We start from the raw sequence: 17,495 nt of genomic DNA, 5'->3' as shown, positions 1-17,495 counted from the left end.
GTAATTAGGAGTAATGTCTCAATAATCAAGAGCCCAGGAGACATTAAGTCCTGGTTAAAGAATAGAGAATGACAGAATCATGAATTTAGAGCTGGAATGGCCCTTAGAGGTCATCAAAGAGTCACCTCCTTTTTTTAGATGAGAAAATAGAAATCTGCAGAGATTGAGTGACCTGCGCAAAGGTTAGTGGCATAGTAGGGATTTGAACCCAGGCCCTCATCAAAACCAACACTCTTGGAAAACCTGGCTGGGAAATGAGATACATTAGAAATCTTTGGTTAGGTAATAGCTCATGCATTGATGACTGAGATATCCTTAAGACTATAGGAATGACAACGAGGGCCAAAACAGTGGTAGAATTACCTTTTATAGAGAAACAAACCATTTCATGCCCAGGTAACAGAATTTGGCTGGACATGAAAGTGTTGTCAAATCACCTACTTTCCCTGAAACACTCTGTTTCCACATAGTAGAACTGTGAGATGTTTTGTTCCACAATATAAACAGAGGAACCCCAATATGTAAAGGGGATAACCACGGAGAAATATTTTTCAAAAGGCTACAAATAAAACTAATCTAATGGAAGCAGCTTCAATACAGTGTTCATTCAAGAGATGCCCATGCCCTACTCAGGGAAAATTGGATCTCCTCATCTCTGAAGAGGTAATTTTAACCAAAGCTAATCAGAAACCACCTTAAGTATCATACATACCAGATGAGGTGCACCTTTAATATGATTTCATTAGTGGAAGGCAGCCGCACACAAATCTATTTGTATTATACAAGGCAAACCTAGCCTTCCAAGGAGCAATTTAAATGTAGCATGCCCACTAACGTGGCAGCAGTCATGTTGGAAAATAATAACATGATAATTCCCAGAAAATTAAGGTTTTCTTTGTACTGTGTTTCCCAGAACAGAAAGGTGTTTTCAATGCTTGGTGTGAATTACGAAAATTGCAGCTGAAACAATTCATAAAGATTTACAGACCAGGAATGTAAATGTATCGGACTAAAGCAGGAACATAATTGGTGGTCAATGAGAGTCCTTTATTAAGAAGGTCTCTGGCATGGAGAGCTGTCTTTTTAGAATTACACAGTACAATATAAAGAAAGCTGTATTGCTTTTTAATGTGGCCATTTTCAGCACAGTAGAGGGATGTGGCCAGATCCCTTCCACCTCCACCAAGAAAAGGTGCTGGAAGAAGGATCTTGGGCAGAGACTGTGGCCAGGGTGGCTCTAATGAGGACTTAGAGCATACTAAGTTAATGCCATGATAGCCCATGCCAATGAAATAGGGTTCTTGGAGCCAGAAGTAAAGCAGAAGCTGATCTTCATTCTTTAATTTAGTTCTCCTTAGAACTGAGTAGGATGTTTGTCCCTCTAAAAAAAAGCTACTTTCTAAAGAAAGCAGACTAGAAGGCTCAAGGAATGAAGGGAGAGGAGAAGGTTCTGGATAACAATTGCTAAGCAGAAAATTTCTATATATTTTATATATTATAGTATATGTGTTGTTAAGTTGTTTCAGTCATGTCCAACTCTTTGTGACACCATTTGGGGTTTTCTTGGCAAAGATACTAGAGTGGTTTACCATGTTTTTGTTCAGCTCATTTTACAAATGAGCAACTGAGTCAAACAGAGCTGAGTGACTTGCCCAGGATCACATAGGTAGTAAGTGTCTGAGGACAGATTTGAATTCAGAAAGATGAGTCTTCCTGACTCCAGACCTGCCACTCTATTCACTATGCCACCTAGCTGCCCAGATATTACGTATGTATATCTATACGTATATGTATATATATATGTGTGTGTGTGTGTGTATATATACATATATACACATATACTATATGTATATATGAATATGTGTGTGCATATATGTATATGTATATTTTTACAAATCCTAGAAAATATGCTTACTTCTTCACTTTGGAAGTTAAGTATTCTGAAGATAACTGAAACAACTTTTGGTCATTCAGAACTGGGATTTCCCTAGACCAGGACTTACATGTGTAGGAAACAAGGTTGAAACCTGGTTCATAACCTAGAACTGACCTTTTTTAAAATATTCCCCATCATGCGATTTTCCTGTGCCTGGCCTGTCCCCTTCGAGTCAGTGTAGGTTGATTTAAGATTCTTGATAATTGAGGAATATTTTCATCATTAACAGGAGGTTCCTGCTTGAAGGGCTGAGGGAGTGATAAGAAATAGATACTGAATCACCTCTTGGAAAGTGCTAGGTCCTGGACCTATGATCCCATTAGTAGAGGGAACACCCAATGAGAAAATTCTTCCTTTGCTACCCATGTAGATCAGCAATGGCTCTGAAGCTTTTCATCTTTAAAAAAAAAAAAAAAGTGCTTGGGGGCATTGATTGGTTAAGTAATTATTCCCCAAGGTTTCCATAGCCAGCATGTTTCATAGGCTGGACTTGAACCCAGGTCTTCATGACTCCAGTGCCAGCATTCTTTCTACCACACCACACTGCTTTTCAATGTGATAATGCTAAACTCCTTCTTTTATTGAGCAGTCCCAATAGGTTCAATAACATCATAAACATAGAGGTAAAAGAGACCTTAAGAGGTGCAACCATCTCATTTTACAGATGAAGAAACTGAGGTCCAGGGAGTTTGAATGACCGGCCTAGGGTCACAAAGGTAATGAGACTCTGAGGTAGGGATGAAACATAAGTCTTGAGTCAGGAATGAGCCACAGTGCCTTGCAATGTAATGCTAAATACCTTCTTATTTTAGTCATGCCTAGTAAATACAGTCTGTCCACATCAAGGGTTGAGCCAGGAGCTAGATTATATCTACATGGTAATGTAATTCACTTGTAGGATCATAGAATTAGAGCTAGAACTAACTAAATGTGAGGGGCAGCTAGTTGGTACAATAGATAGAGCACCTGACAGAGTTAGGAAGACCTCAGTTCAAATCTGGCCTCAGACACTTACTAGCTGTGTGACCCTGGGCAAGTCACTTAACCCTGTCAGCTTCAGTTTCCATATCTGTAAAATGAGCTGGTGAAGGAAATGGCAAACCACTTCAGTATCTCTGCCAAGAAAACTCCCAATGGGGTCAAGAAGAATCAGATATGAGTGAAATGACTAAACAATAACAATAAAGCTAAATATGTTCTATTTCAATTATAGATTTTAGAGCTTGACTTTTTTCGAGGTCATGTTGTCTAACCCTCTCACTTTACAAATGAGGAAAGTGATGCCCAGGAAGTGAATTGTCCAAGGTCACATAGGTAGTAAGTGTTAGAACTGTGTTTTGAACCCAGGTCTTATGATGCCAAATACAATGCACAGAGCATGTTGCTTCTTCATCTTACTCGAAGTTCCTTGCTTTGGAATTGTTTCTGAGAGAAGCCTCTGAATTAGAATCTACCTTTAAAAAATAGGAAGTCTAATGCTATCTGTATTAGGTTCTTTTTTTTTCTTTCAACTCTATCAGATTAACTAGCAAAATCTGACCCCTCTGAATGTATCCATGCTAGTATTTTAATACTGTTGCAACTTTACTGCACTATCGATTAGCTTTAACCTTGCATATTGAGTGAAGGGAGAATGAGCTGACAGAATAACAACCTCAATTTGTGGCACCGTAGAATTGAAATTCGTTTGATTGGGATGGTGCCTCAACAATCTATATCTGGCTCCTGAATTGGCATAAACAACGTAGACTATTCAGGGAAAGTTTGCTCAAGGAGACAGAACGGTGTAATATTAAGAACAATGGAGAAGGAACCTGGAGACCGGTGTTCTAGTCTGGGTCACGCCACCACCTGGTTGGGGACATTGGGAAAGTGCACAGCTCCTTCCCTTCTCTGGGCTTGTTTCTTCATCTGGAAATGAGAGCTTTGGACTAGATGCTCTTCGAGATCCTTTCCAGTTCAAGCATCATATGATTATATGCTAGGTGTATTTTAGATTTTGTTTAAACTACCCGCCATCTCTTAAGGTTTTTGTGGATTTTTTAAAAACATTGTCCAGAACTGGTGTTAGATACTACACCTTATTAGGAAGCTCCCTTCACCAATACTTACCCAAAGTTACAGGGCCAATATGTTAGATATGTTGAGTAAGCCTATATCTTCTTTATTTTGAAGTAGCCAGGTGGCACAGTGGATAGAGCTCTGGCCCTAGAGTCAGGAAAACCTGAGTTCAAATCCAGCCTCAGATTCTTCCTAGCTGTATGACTCTTAGCGAGTCACTTAACCTCTGTCTGCTTCAATTTCTTCAATTGTAAAATAAGGAAAATAAAAGTACCTACCTCATTGGACTGTTGTGAAACTCAAATGAGATATTTGTAAAGCTCTTGTTCTTAAACAGTGCTTGCCACATGCTAAATAGCAGGCACTTAATAAATGTGTATTTCCTTCCTTCCAGCTTTCTACCCACTACAACATGCTGTCTAATAATAAATCATTTATATAGCCTTTAAGGTTTGCAAAGCACTTTCATATATCTCATTTGATCCTCATAACAACCCTGTAATGTAGATGCTATTATTATCCCCCTTTTACAGATGAAGAAAGTGAGGCCAAGAGGAGTCAAGTGACTTGCCCAGGGTCACACAGCTAGTAAGCATCTGAGGCCAGATTTGAATCAGGTCTTCCTGACTCCAAGGCCAACTCTCTATCCACTATGATGAAAATAAGTATGGAAAAATATATCCAACAGAAATATGGTAAGATGTGAAGTATAGAAAGCACAGGACCCCCAGGTCAGAGCCAACCAGTCTAGGTTTGGGAGGGGATGGGAGAGATTTACTATTTCACCCTCTGGGTAGTTTTGGCCTATCAATGGTATTTGTTATTATGGAAAAGGTTATCAGATTAAAAGGCCTTTGTTCATTGATAAGCCCTTCTCCTCACACCACTATCTTCCCCACCCCTCCCCTTTTTTCAATATCTGTAGGTCCTTCACTTGGCCAAGTAGCAATCACAGCTGGGAAGACATTAGCCTGCCCTCTCCTGAGATCTTCCCTCTTGGCTAAACACATTTTGGCTTGATTTTTGTTTCCTTGTTTCATCAAAACTCAATCTTGTTTGCTGGCATGTGTGGGGTTTTTTTTATTTATTTTATTTTAATGAGAGTCATTATTTGAGAGAGTTTAAGGCCTCTGGCATTTCATCTTGGAGTAGCCATGTTTACTGCCTTCCTAGGCTGTAAGTTAAAAGAATTGGTACTGTTCTGGGTCTGAGATAGCTTGGGTTCATTGCTCTCCATTTCAGATTTACTGTATCAGTAATCTTCCTTAAGATGTTTACAAATAAATTCAGAGTTGACTTTAAAAATAAAAACTGCTGCATCTCCCTAGATAAGTAGCTTAGTATGCAAAAGCCTACACCCATCATTCTCCCAATGAGATGTTTATTAACATTCCCCATATGTGGAATTATTCTAAACTAATGATGACATGTTATTCCAAATTAATGAAGAAAGAGACTGGGCTTGTTTCCCCTCACTAACTAGGCTCTATGTGAGTACTTACCTTGAATAACAAGTAAATGCTAATAAAATGCAGGCTCTTAAAGGTGAATATATGGGGCAGCTAGGTGGCGCAGTGGATAGAGCACTGGGCCTGAAATCAGGAAAAGTCTTCTTCCTGAGTTCAAATCTGGCCTGAGACACTTACTACCTGTGTAACCACTTAACCCTATTTGCCTCAGTTTCCTCATCTGTAAAATAAACTAGAGAAGGAAATGGCAAACCACTCTAGTACCTTTGCCAAGAAAACCCCAAATGGAGTCTCAAAGAATTGGACGTGACTGAACAACAACAAAAGGTGAATGTAGCACCTATCTGTAGGGTGACTGATCTATATTAAATACATTCACTTGAAATACTCCTGACCCTTAAGTGTCATTGATCTAAAACAAAGAAATGGGTCATTTAATTCATAATATAGAGTAGCCTTTAGAGAGCAGCTAGGTGGCACAATGGATAGAGCACTGGGCCTAGAGTCAGAAAGAACAGAGTTCAAATTTGACCTCATACACTTACTAGCTGTGTGACCCTGGGCAAGTCACTTAATCCCTACCTGCTTAAAACTGGAGAAGGAAATGGCAAATCACTCTAGCATCTTTGCCAAGAAAACCCCATTGTTGTTGCTGTTAAGTCATTTTTAGTTGTGTTCTTCATGACCTGATCTGGTATTTTCTTGGCAAAGATACTGCAGAGGTTCGCCATTTCCTTCTCCTACACATTTTCCAGATGAAGTCATGGAGGCAAACAGGGTTATGTGACCTGGCCAGAGTCACATGGCTACTATGTGTCTGAGGCCAGATTTGAACTCAGAAAGATAAGTCTTCCTTATTCCAGGCCTGGTACTCTATCCACTGTGCCACTTACCTGCCAAAAAAACCCATGGATGGTATTAAAATGATAAAAGACGCGACATGGGAAGATGAGCCCCTCAGGTCAGAAGGGCCTGGTGTGCTATGATCCCCTGGGTCACAAGGAGTCGGACACAACTGAACAAATGAACACCAAATAGCTGCAAGAACCCAGAGCCAGACTTTTGAAGATTTGGCTTTAAGGTTCATCTGTGTTGTCTGTGCTAATTACTAAGAGAACTGGAAATGGAATATCCAACAGATAAGCCCCAAGCCTTTATTGGTCTAGTACATTGCCACTTTTTTGGTTACAAAAAATGAAGAAATCATATTAACACTTCAGTTATTTAATAACATCAACTCTCCCAGAACCAACCAAGAAATAAGGAGAAAGATTAAAAAAAAAACAGTTTGTGAGTACCCAAAAGTCCATGAACTAATGCTTATGCACAATATTTATAAGGAAAAAAAAATTCAGGCCCCCATTCAGAGCTATTTTACTTTTTCTTTTGACACGGTTCTAATAAGCTTGGTTATCTGATTTCCAACTCACAAATTAGAAGGTGTATATCAGATGCTAGGTATTATAGTGAATAGAGCATCAGCCCTAACATTGAGACAACCTGAGTTGACCCTGGGCAAGTCACTTAACCCTGATTACCTCATTAAAAAAAAAAAAAGATGCATACCAGAAGAAATAATCACACTGACAAAATCAAGAAATAATGGGGTTTTTGTTAATAAAATGGAGCTCCAAAGGGGGGGAAATCCTCAGAAGCAAATTCTAACTGTTTTTTAATTCAATTCAATGGATATGTGTTGGATACCTTCCCACTGCGCATGGAAGACTACTGTCAGAAACAAAACACTTAACTAATAAGTCCAAAGAAATAGTGTTTCAGTAGTGAAGAAGCCAGGTAAAATGAAAAAGAAAAAAAAAATTGGTTTTCAAGTTAAAGAGCCTGGGTTTGAGTTCCATCTCTTCCTCTGGTTACTTGTGTGATCTCAGGCAAGATGTTTGATATCTATGGGCCTGTTTCCACGTCTATAAAATGAAGAAAATGGATAGATAAACTTTAAGGAGTCTTCCAGTCCTAAACATGTGGTTCTATAAGGAAGAAAACAGTGGTTTCATGTTGTTATAATAAGAATAAGTTTAGTTATCTCAAGAAAGGTGATGGACCCACATGATCTCATGCTCACAAAATTTCAACTTACTAGCCTTTGGGGCAAGCCATATTCCTACTCTTTGTCTCAGCTTCTTCATCTAAAAAAAGAAGGGATTATACAAAATTATCTTTTACGTCCATTCCAGCCTTCTGCTTCTGAAGCACGGTACATATAGACTTCTTGATATTGGTATTAGTAGTGTTTTTGTGTGATTCTCAGTGCCTTTCTCAGATATTTATTAGTTAAAATTTGGGGGATTTGTCACACAAAAACACCTATTCTCCACCTTTACCACCCAATCTCCGTAACACAAAGATATCTACTTAATGTTGGTTTGTATTCTGGTAAACTGCTGTTTTTGAATTTAACTTTACCTCTTGATGGGAAGATGCTTCTTTATGTATACAGAAAACCTTGGTTAATTTTATTCTTCATGGATATTGGCTTCCAGGCAGTCTTGTTTTATTCCAATTATAACCTTTTCAAAATAAAGAATAATGGGAGATTAGAGGTACATGATGACAGCACTTTTTACCCGAGACAGATATGGAATCAGGAGTGAATTCAACAAACAATAAACCAAATGTCACCATAATGTTTCTTTTGATCAGTAATTGTCTGTGGTTTGTTAAAGTCTAATGCTAATGGGATTCCAAGATCATTGGTTAGATCCCAGGTGATTAGTGGATGTTGCCCAATTTTATCGTCATAGATTCTAGTCATAAAATATCATGACTGGAAGTGAGATTAGGAACTATCTGCTCCTCTCAACAATATCCCCAGCAATTGGTCATCTAGCCTTCTTTCAAAGACTTCAAGTGGCAATTGCCCCAGTGCCCTCCACGATTACTCATGCTGTTTGGGGATAGCTCAGATTGCTCTCTTCCTTCCAAGTCTAACACAGAAGCCATTTCCTGCATGAAGCCTTCTCTGCTTTCCCATCTAAAAATGACCTCTCTGCTCAAATTTTCCTAGATGACTTGATCCATTATCTCTCCATTGCTGTCATCATACCTATTCTTGTAGCATACTTGTTTGTGTACAAATCATTTCTTCCTTGACAAAGTATGAGGTCCTTGAGATTAAGGACTTTTGATTTAATCTTTCTACCTGGAACTTAGTAGGTATTTAATAAATGTGTGTTGGCTTCACTTAGGAAGTTTTCCATTGGATCAAGGTGAAACCATCTCTGCCATTTGCCCCTTGGTCCTAATTCTGTCCTATAAGACAAAGGAAAAGAACTTAATATCTCAGTCCCTTTCCTTATCTATTCAGAAGGGGTGTGTGTGTGTGTGTGTGTGTGTGTGTTTGTATATGTGGTTCGTCCTTCATTCTTGAAGAGGACCATGACACTAGGAAGATGATGCCCTAACTTGCAAATGAATTGGATTTTAGTGAGGGAGGGCTGTGCAAAGTCACCATCCTCACTTTCTCCTCCAGAGCCATCTGGATTCAGTGGCTAGATAAAGATCAGGATGACTGGATATGGCCCAGGATGCAGTGGGAGACCTTGGCCTTTTTAAGCTAAGGTCTTTCCAAGTTCTCACTTTGAGTGAGGCAATGCCCATTCAGTGGTTAGGGCTCTAAGAATGAGTCAAGGAATGGTCTCTTTAATAAAAAAAAAAAAATCAAATCAAGCTGGGAAGGGAAGACCCTCAGGGTTTCTGGCCAAAAAAATAAATAAATAACCATTGAGTGGTGCTTGGGCAGCAACCTATTGCTGTCCAATCAATGAGAGCCAGAATGAATTGGGTTTGAGGCATGGTCTTTAAGAAAGCAGTATAGCCAGTAAACCCCAAGTTATCATGATAGGTTTCAGCCATCAAAATTTACCTTCCCTTGGGCAGGTTACCCTCAGGTAAGGGCCTGATACCCCTTGTGGGGAGAGGAGAGGATCCTGGTGAATGGGCCACGAGGATAATCGGCTTGAAGTTATGTCTTGACCCCAATGAGACCAGTGAAATCTCCAAACTCCTGTTGGCATATATGGAATCTGATTCAAGATGGGCTGATCATCTGCAAGCCTATTGCTATCCACTCATGAGCTCACTGCAAGAAAAGCAGTGGCCGGAAGGGTAGGCACAAGGACACTGGTAAGAGAAAGAGTCTGTCAACTACTTATGTGCCTGAGAAACTGACATAGATAAGGAAAATAAGGATTCTGTTCCATACTTCACTGAGACTGGAAATCTGAAAAGACTGATACTCCCTACCCCATATGTGTCACAGTCTATACTTGAAGGTGAAAAGAAATGTGTTCAGGAATAATTGAGTTTTCGTGAAACACATTCATCGACTGAAGGTAGATAAGGTCCACAAGGAATGCTTGGGTGAGCAGGCTGAGGCTCACTGGCCCAAGACTAAGCAAACATGAAAGCATCAGAAGGAATGTCTACCCAGGCTAAAAAAGAGGAGATCATCAAGATTCTATCCAAAGATGAGAAGACCAAAAATAATCTCCTCCATATCCTTCCCAAGTGACCTTGGTCAAGTCACTTAACCTCTTCCTCAGTTTCCTCAATTTTGATACGGAGGCAATGTTAGCATCCACCTCCCAAAGTTGTTGTGAGGAGCGAATGAGATAATACATGTAAAGTGCACAGTCTGGCACATAGGCACTATATAAATTCTGTTATTATCATTATTATTATTATCTATACGGTATCTGTCTTTGTTACAGTTTTTTAGCCATTTTTCAGTCATGTCCAACTCTTTATGACCCTTTTGGGGGTTTTCTTGTCAAAGATACTGGAGTGGTTTGCCATTTCCTTCTCCGTATTATTTTCCAGCTGAGAAAACTGAGGCAAACAGGGTGAAGTCACTTTCCTAGCATCACACAGCTAGTAAATGTCTGAGGCCAAATTTGAACTCGAGTCTTCCTGACCCTGGGCCCAGAATTCTATACACTGTGCCACATAATGACCTGGTACCTATATACAAAATCCATTCATTAATACCAAAATAAAAAAATAAAATCTTCCACACCTAGTGATTCTTTGTGAGGAACTGTCTGATGTTGGCAGCTGCCAGTTAGGTGCTGTGGCATGGGTAAGGTAAGATCTGGGTATTTTGGAAGTCGAGGCAGGGACTGTGGTAGGCAGAGTCGTGTGTACTGGGATGGGCTGGATTCGGAGAAGCCATGAGGCAATTGGGCAGTGCTCTGTGACATAAGCTGGGTGCAAGGAAGTAGCCGAGCCTGAACTCCTGAGGCAAGGGGCGGTGCCACGTGGGAGTGGGATGGCAGAGGACTGAGTTCCCTCTGCTTAGTCCCCTCCCTATATGCAACGTCATCCCCAGATGCCTCTTGTGACCTTCCTGACCTCCGGGTCCCTTTGTGCAGCACTGACCCAGTCCCCTCCTGAGTCTGACTTCCTAGGTCACGTACTCTTGTCTATGCGTCAATCCCAGATGCCTCCTTCCTGTATCCAATCCTGGCCTCCTACATCACTCCCTCCCCCTTGGTGTGCTAAACTCAGACAGCCCCTTCCGGTATCTGACCCTACAATCATTGGCTAGTAGCGGGCTGGGGAGGAGGGGCTAAGTAGGTACTTAGGAACAAGCGTGGTCAGAACACACGTGCGCTCTCCCCTGGCTCCTGCTCTGTTGCTCTGGCCTTGCTGCTTGGGCTTGCTATGATGGTTTGCTGTGTTGGCCTCTGAATAAAACTCTGGTGTTGGTGCCTTCCGATGGCTTGTCTCTGTGTGGTGATCCTGCGGAGGACCGAGGACCCAGGCATGGGTAAGACTCTGGCAGTGCACTTCTTTTAAGGGAAGTGGGTACTGGCGCACGACTGGCAGAGGGTCAGCGTGCGGCCCGTATAATTCTTCCAATACATGATATAACAGCTATCATGTCTTTCCTAAGTCTTTTCATATCTGGACAAAATAATCTCAGTTCTTTCAAATGATCCTTGTGTAGGGCATAGCTTCAGATTTTCTTAATATCCTGATCACTCTTCTTTTCATCAGCCTGATTGATAAGGAGTCTCCTAAAATGTGACACCCAGAACTGAAGACAATATTGCAGATATGGTCAGATCAAGAGCAAGGATAGCAGGATTTCCCTTTTTGGATGTTCTCTCCAATTATTCATGGGCGAAGTTAATTTAGAAAGGGATATGTCCACCATATTCAAAGAGGAATTTGTTGTGAATCAGTCTACCACTCACTGATATCTTGGTATCACTTGATATCTTCTAGTGTTACCTCATCCTGAGCACTTAACCATCACTCAGCCAATTTTGGCTACTCCCCTTACCTGTATTGCATGGTTCTTTTTTTTAATAGTATTTTATTTTTTCCCCAGTTGCATGTCAAGAAAATTTTTAGCGTTCATTTTTTACAAAATTTTGAATTTCAATTTTTTCCCTCCCTCCCTTCCCTCTTCTAAAAATGGTAGGCAGTTTGATATAGTTTATATATGTGCCACAATGTAAAACAAAATTTCATATTAGTCACAGTGTGAAAAAAGAACAGATCAAAAGAGGGGAGGAAAAACACGAGAAGGAATAAAGTAAGTGAGAAAAATATGCTTCAGTCGGCATTCAGAGTCCATCAGTTCTTTATCTGAATATGGATAGCATTTTCCTTTGTGAATTTGTCCTGGATCGTTGTGTTGCTGAGATGAGCTGAGTCATTTATCACACAATGTTTCTGATACTGCATACAATGTTTTCTTGGTTCTGCTTATTTCACTTTGCATCAGTCCACACAAATCTTTCCAGGTTTTTCTGAAATCTGCCTGTTCATCAGTTCTTACTGCACAATAGTATTCCATTACATCCATATACCATAGCTTGTTCAGCTATTCCCCAATTTATGGGCACGCCCTCAATTTCACCACCATGAAAAGGGATGCTGTAAATGAAGTTGCACATGTAGGTCCTTTTTCCTTTTTTATGATCTCTTTGGGATATACACCTAGTAGTGGTATTGCTAGATCAAAGGGTATGCACAGTTTGGTTGCTCTTTGGGAATAGTTCCAAATTATTTTCCAGAATTCTCTCCAAAACCTCCAGATCAGTTCACAACTCCACCAACAGTGCATTAGTGTCCCAATTTCCCACATCCTCTCCAGTCTTTATTATTTTCCTTTTTTTGGTCATATTAGTCAATCTAGTAAGTGTGAGGTGGTATATTAGTCATTTGAATTTGCTTTTCTCTAATCAACAGTGATTTAGAGCACTCCTTCATATTCCTGAAGATAGCTTTGATTTCTTCATCTGAAAACTGTCTGTTCACATCCTTTGACCATTTATCGATTGGGGAATGGCTTATAGTATAAATCTGACTCAGTTCTCTATGTGTTTGAGAAATGAGGGCTTTATCAGAGTCACTTGATGTAAAGATTATTTCCCAGCTTTCTGTTTTCCTTCTAATCTTAGTTATATTGGTTTTGTTTGTACAAAAGCTTTTTAATTTAATAGAATCAAAATTATCTATTTTACATTTCATAATGTTCTTTATCTCTTCTTTGGTCATGAATTCTTCACCTCCCCATAGATCTGACAGGTGAACTATTTCTTGCTCTTCTAATTTGCTTACAGTATCTCCTTTTATGTATCTAAATCATGCACCCATTTTGACCTTATCTTGGTACACAGTGTGAGGTGTTGATCTATACCTCATTTGTGTCCTATTGTTTTCCAGTTTTCCCAGCAGTTTTTGTCAAATAGTGAGTTCTTGTCCCAAAAGCAAGGGTGTTCAAGTTTATTAAACACTAGGTATCCACTCTGGCCACTTCTATTTTATGGGAGAGTTCATCCCTTTCACATTCACAATTAGGTGAATATCTGTGTATTTCCCTCCATCCTATTCTTCCTCTGGTTTGCCCTCTCTCTCCTTTCACCCTTTCCCTCCTTATAAGTGTTTTGCTTCTGTCTACCACTTCCCCTGATCTGCCTTCCCTCCTGTCAGTCCCCACCCACCCTCCTTTACTTAATCTCCTCCTCTCCTACTTCCTGTCAGGTGAGACCAATTTCTACATTCAGCTAATTGTGTGTATTATTCCCTTTTTGATCCAATACCAATGAGAGTAAGGTTTCAGAAATGCTCATTGCTCCCCCTCCCATCTTGCCCTCCACTATAACAGGTCTTTTGTGCCTCTTCAAATGAAATGATTTACCCCATTCTACCTCTGCATTCCTTCTGCACCCAGTATACTCCTCTTTCTCATCGCTTAATTTTTATTATGTCATTCCCTCAAATTTACCTTATACCCATACTCTCTGTGTATGTATATCCCTTCAAGCTGTACTATTAGTGATACAATTTTTAGGAATTACAAGTATCATCTTCCCATGTAGGGATGTAAATAGTTTGGCTCTATTGAATGCCTTGTGTTTTCTTTTCCCTTTATACCTGTTTATGCTTCTCTTAGGTCTTAATATTGGAGATCAGATTTTTTTTTTTGTTCAGTTCTGGTCTTCTCTTTATGAAAGCCTGAAATCCTTATGTTTCATTGAATGACCATTTTCTTCCTTGGTGTATTATGCTTAATTTTGCTGAGTAAGTGATTCTTGGTTGTAGCCCTAGCTCCTTCACCTTCCAGAAAATCATGTTCCATGACCTCCAATACTTTAATTTGGCAGCTGCTAAGTCCAATGTAATCCTGATGGTGGCTTCCCAATATGTAAATTTTCTTTCTGGCCACTTGCAGTATTTTTTCCTTGACCTGATAGCTCTAAAATTTGGCTATAATGTTTCTTGGAGTTTTTATTGGGTACTTCCAATGCCTCTTTTGACCTTTGGTTCTAGGACATCCATTTCCTTGATAATATCTTCAAAGATGCTGTCCAGGTCCACTTTTTGATTAGGGCTTTCAGGTGGTCCATTGATTCTGATATTATGTCTCCTGGATCTATTTTCCAGGTCAGTTGGTTTTTCCCATGAAGTATTTTACATTTTCTTCCATTTTTTTCATTCTTTTGGATTTGTTTGATTCTTGATGTCTCATAGAGTCATTATCTTCCAGTTTCTCAATTCTAACATTTATGGTGTTGTTTTCCTCAATTAGTTTTTGTACTTTCTTTTCCATTTGATTGATTGTACTCTTTAAGGAGTTGTTTGCTTCAATGGATTTTTGCATCTCCTTTTCCATTTGGCCAATTCTACTTTTTAAGCAGTTCTTTTCTTTTTCCAACTGTTTATTCTTTTTTCATAATTCTTTTGTCTCACTTGCATTTCTTTTCCCAATTTTTCTTCTACCTCTCTTATATGATTTTAAGGTCCTTTTTAAGCTCTTCCACGAGTTCTTTCTGGGCTTGATACCCCTTCCCATTTCTCTTTGGAGCTTTGCCCATAGGTGTTTTGACATTGTTGTCCTCTTCTGAATTTTGTGTCTTGGTATTCCCTATCACCATAATAACTTTCTATACTCAGATTCTTTTTTTTTTTTTTTTTGATGTTTTTTGCTCATCTTTTTTTGCTTTTTTCTTTTCTTTTAAATTTGAGCTCTGCTCCCAGGTTGGAAGGTGCACTGTTTCAGGCTTCTTGTGCCAGGGACTACAAGCCCTGGCTGTTTGTCTGGTGCTGCACTGATGTTCCCTGGGGCCCACAGGGGACCCTTGTGTCTAGTGCTGTGCTGAGAGGGTGGGATGGGAGTGGCTAGTATGGGCTATGGAGGTCATAGGGTCTGGCAGCTTACCTGGTGCTGATCTGGAATCCTAGTGGTGGTATCTAGCATGTGCTGAGGTCCAGTGGGGTGTTTCTAAGTTTCCCCAGGCCTATACTGAAGGATATGGTGGTTCTCAGAGCTGGAATCTAGCTGGTTCCCCTAGCTATGCTAAGGCAGTTGGGGATCCTGGTGTTGGTGTTTGCCTGATCCACTACACTGGGGCTCAGGATCTCCCACTGGTTTGCTGAGGTGGGGCTTGTTTCTGGCTTGTTGGAATGCTTCCTGTTCTGGACTGTTCCTCCCCTTTTACTCAAATGAGACAGATCTTTCCTACCAATCTTTCAAGTTTCTTGGGCTAAAAGATTATCTTATCCAATCTTTTGCTGGCTCTGTTGTTATAGGATTTGTTTTGGGGCACTATTTTATAGATCTTTGGAGGTAAATATGGGAGTGTTACAGTGATTTACTGCTTACTCTGCGATCTTGACTCCTGGAAGTCTTGTATCACATGACTCATGCAAAGCCCTCATGATTAGCTAACACTAGTGAATTTTTTGGCTTGACTTCAGCAGTAATATTTTGGATCATGGCTTAGACTATGCCTATGAATTTCATTTAATTGCCCACACAGGTCAGTCCTATCCCTCTAGAACATGAGGGACCAATAATAATGCAGCCTAAGATTTTTTGGTGGCCACATCACACTTTTGACTCACATTGAGGATGCAATACACTGAAATCTCCAGGTCTTTCATACCATTCATCTTGTAGCGATTTCTTCTTTATCCAGGGGTCTCAAAAATGTTTGCTATGTATCACAATAGGGACCTGGTAGGAGTGCATGCTTTAGTCATCACAAATCCATCTCTTCTATGGGGAAAACAATTTAAAATATTCTTCTACCAACAAATCAACTACACCTACTGCAAAGATAAGCAACATATTTCTTTTTGAAATACAGCAGTTCAAAGCCCTTCATGACCTGCCTCCCTTGTCCAACTTTCCAGTATTCTTATAACCCATCCCCATGTACTTTCTGATCTAGTGATGCTGGCCTTGCTGTTCCTTGAATGTGACATTCTATCTTTTGCCTTTGTGATGACTGTTTCCCTCCTCATCTCTCCCTCCTGAATTCTGACTTGTCTTTCAGGTGGGGAAGGAAAGAGGCTGAAATGGGAAGGGAACCAGAATTTATTAAGTGCCTGCTATGTGCCAGGCACTGTGCTAAGTGCTTTACAAATATCATCTCATTTGGTATCTCAAGCCCTAGCTAAAATCCCACCTTCTACAGGAATCCTTTATTGATCCTTCTTAATTTTAGTGTCTTCCCTTCATTGATCATTTCCAATTTATCCTATATTTGTACATAGTTGTTTTCATGTTGTCTCTCCCATTCAACTTGAGATCAGGTACTGTCTCTTACCTTTCTTTGTATCCCCAGCTATTAGTACAATGCCTTGCATTTAACATGCATTTAATAAATGATTATTAACTGAGTGTATTATACAATTATTGCTGGTATTTTACATATTCCATGATTTTGTGCATATATACTTTATTCTCTACCACCTCCTTATACTTCCATCACCTCAGCTAAATTGCAAAACTATACCAGGGTAGAAGCTATTTCTTATGCATCTTTCTATCTCCCTCATCACCTAACATACTGCTTTGCACATAGTTGGTTTTCCATAAATAGTTATGGAATGAATAAATGAATGCTACTTTTTCTCTCATTTGTAATGAGGAACAACACTCTTTTCCCACCCCCAATAGGATAATCTATTACCTGATTTCTTTGGCAAGAAGTTTGTAAAATATAGATCCCTTTTCTCTGGGGAAGATGTAATTGTCAGGCTCCAGTGGGATTGTGTTTAGGTTTACAAGCCTGTAGCTCTCTGTCCTCTGAATTTTATCTGGCATGGCGAGTTGCTTGTCAAGGAATTCAGAGTCCTCTTTCATCCAGCTATACATCTGATTACCTTTTGCTATTCACAGAGGCAGATAAGCTTCCAATCCTTTGGGATCTAAGACTTAAGCAGAAGCACAACTGGTCCCATTCTTCTCTTCATTTCCTTCCTCACATGTATCGTCACCCACTCTGAAGTAGCAAAGAAAAGTAGAATTTAATTTTTTTTTGACAATCCCAGCTGCACACCACTAACCTTGAGTATAAAATAGATGCTAATAAATGCAGGGTCTTAAAAATGTGAATTATAGCCATTTCACACTTCATGGCAGCTTCAAACTGGCGAGATAGCCTAATATTTAATTACAATGCTTGTCCTCTCTTCAAGTGTGGATGACATTCCTCAGATATATTTTGTAATGACATCTGTGGGAAGAAGTCAAGAAACTAATTAGTTAT

At 39.8% G+C, this 17,495-nt stretch overlaps 1 protein-coding gene across 2 annotated transcripts in view; it reads left to right on the top strand.

The window, feature by feature from the left end:
- Positions 1–17,495, top strand: part of SGCD (sarcoglycan delta) — a 1,287,299-nt gene that overhangs the window by 1,199,087 nt on the left and 70,717 nt on the right. The gene's annotated exons all lie outside the window — the stretch shown is intronic.

The sequence above is a fragment of the Vombatus ursinus genome, unplaced genomic scaffold (genome assembly GCF_900497805.2).
Source record: "Vombatus ursinus unplaced genomic scaffold, bare-nosed wombat genome assembly UNPS02014863.1, whole genome shotgun sequence".
NCBI lineage: Eukaryota > Metazoa > Chordata > Mammalia > Diprotodontia > Vombatidae > Vombatus > Vombatus ursinus.
Note: the sequence above shows the minus strand (reverse complement) of the source record. Positions and strands in the feature narration are given on the sequence as shown.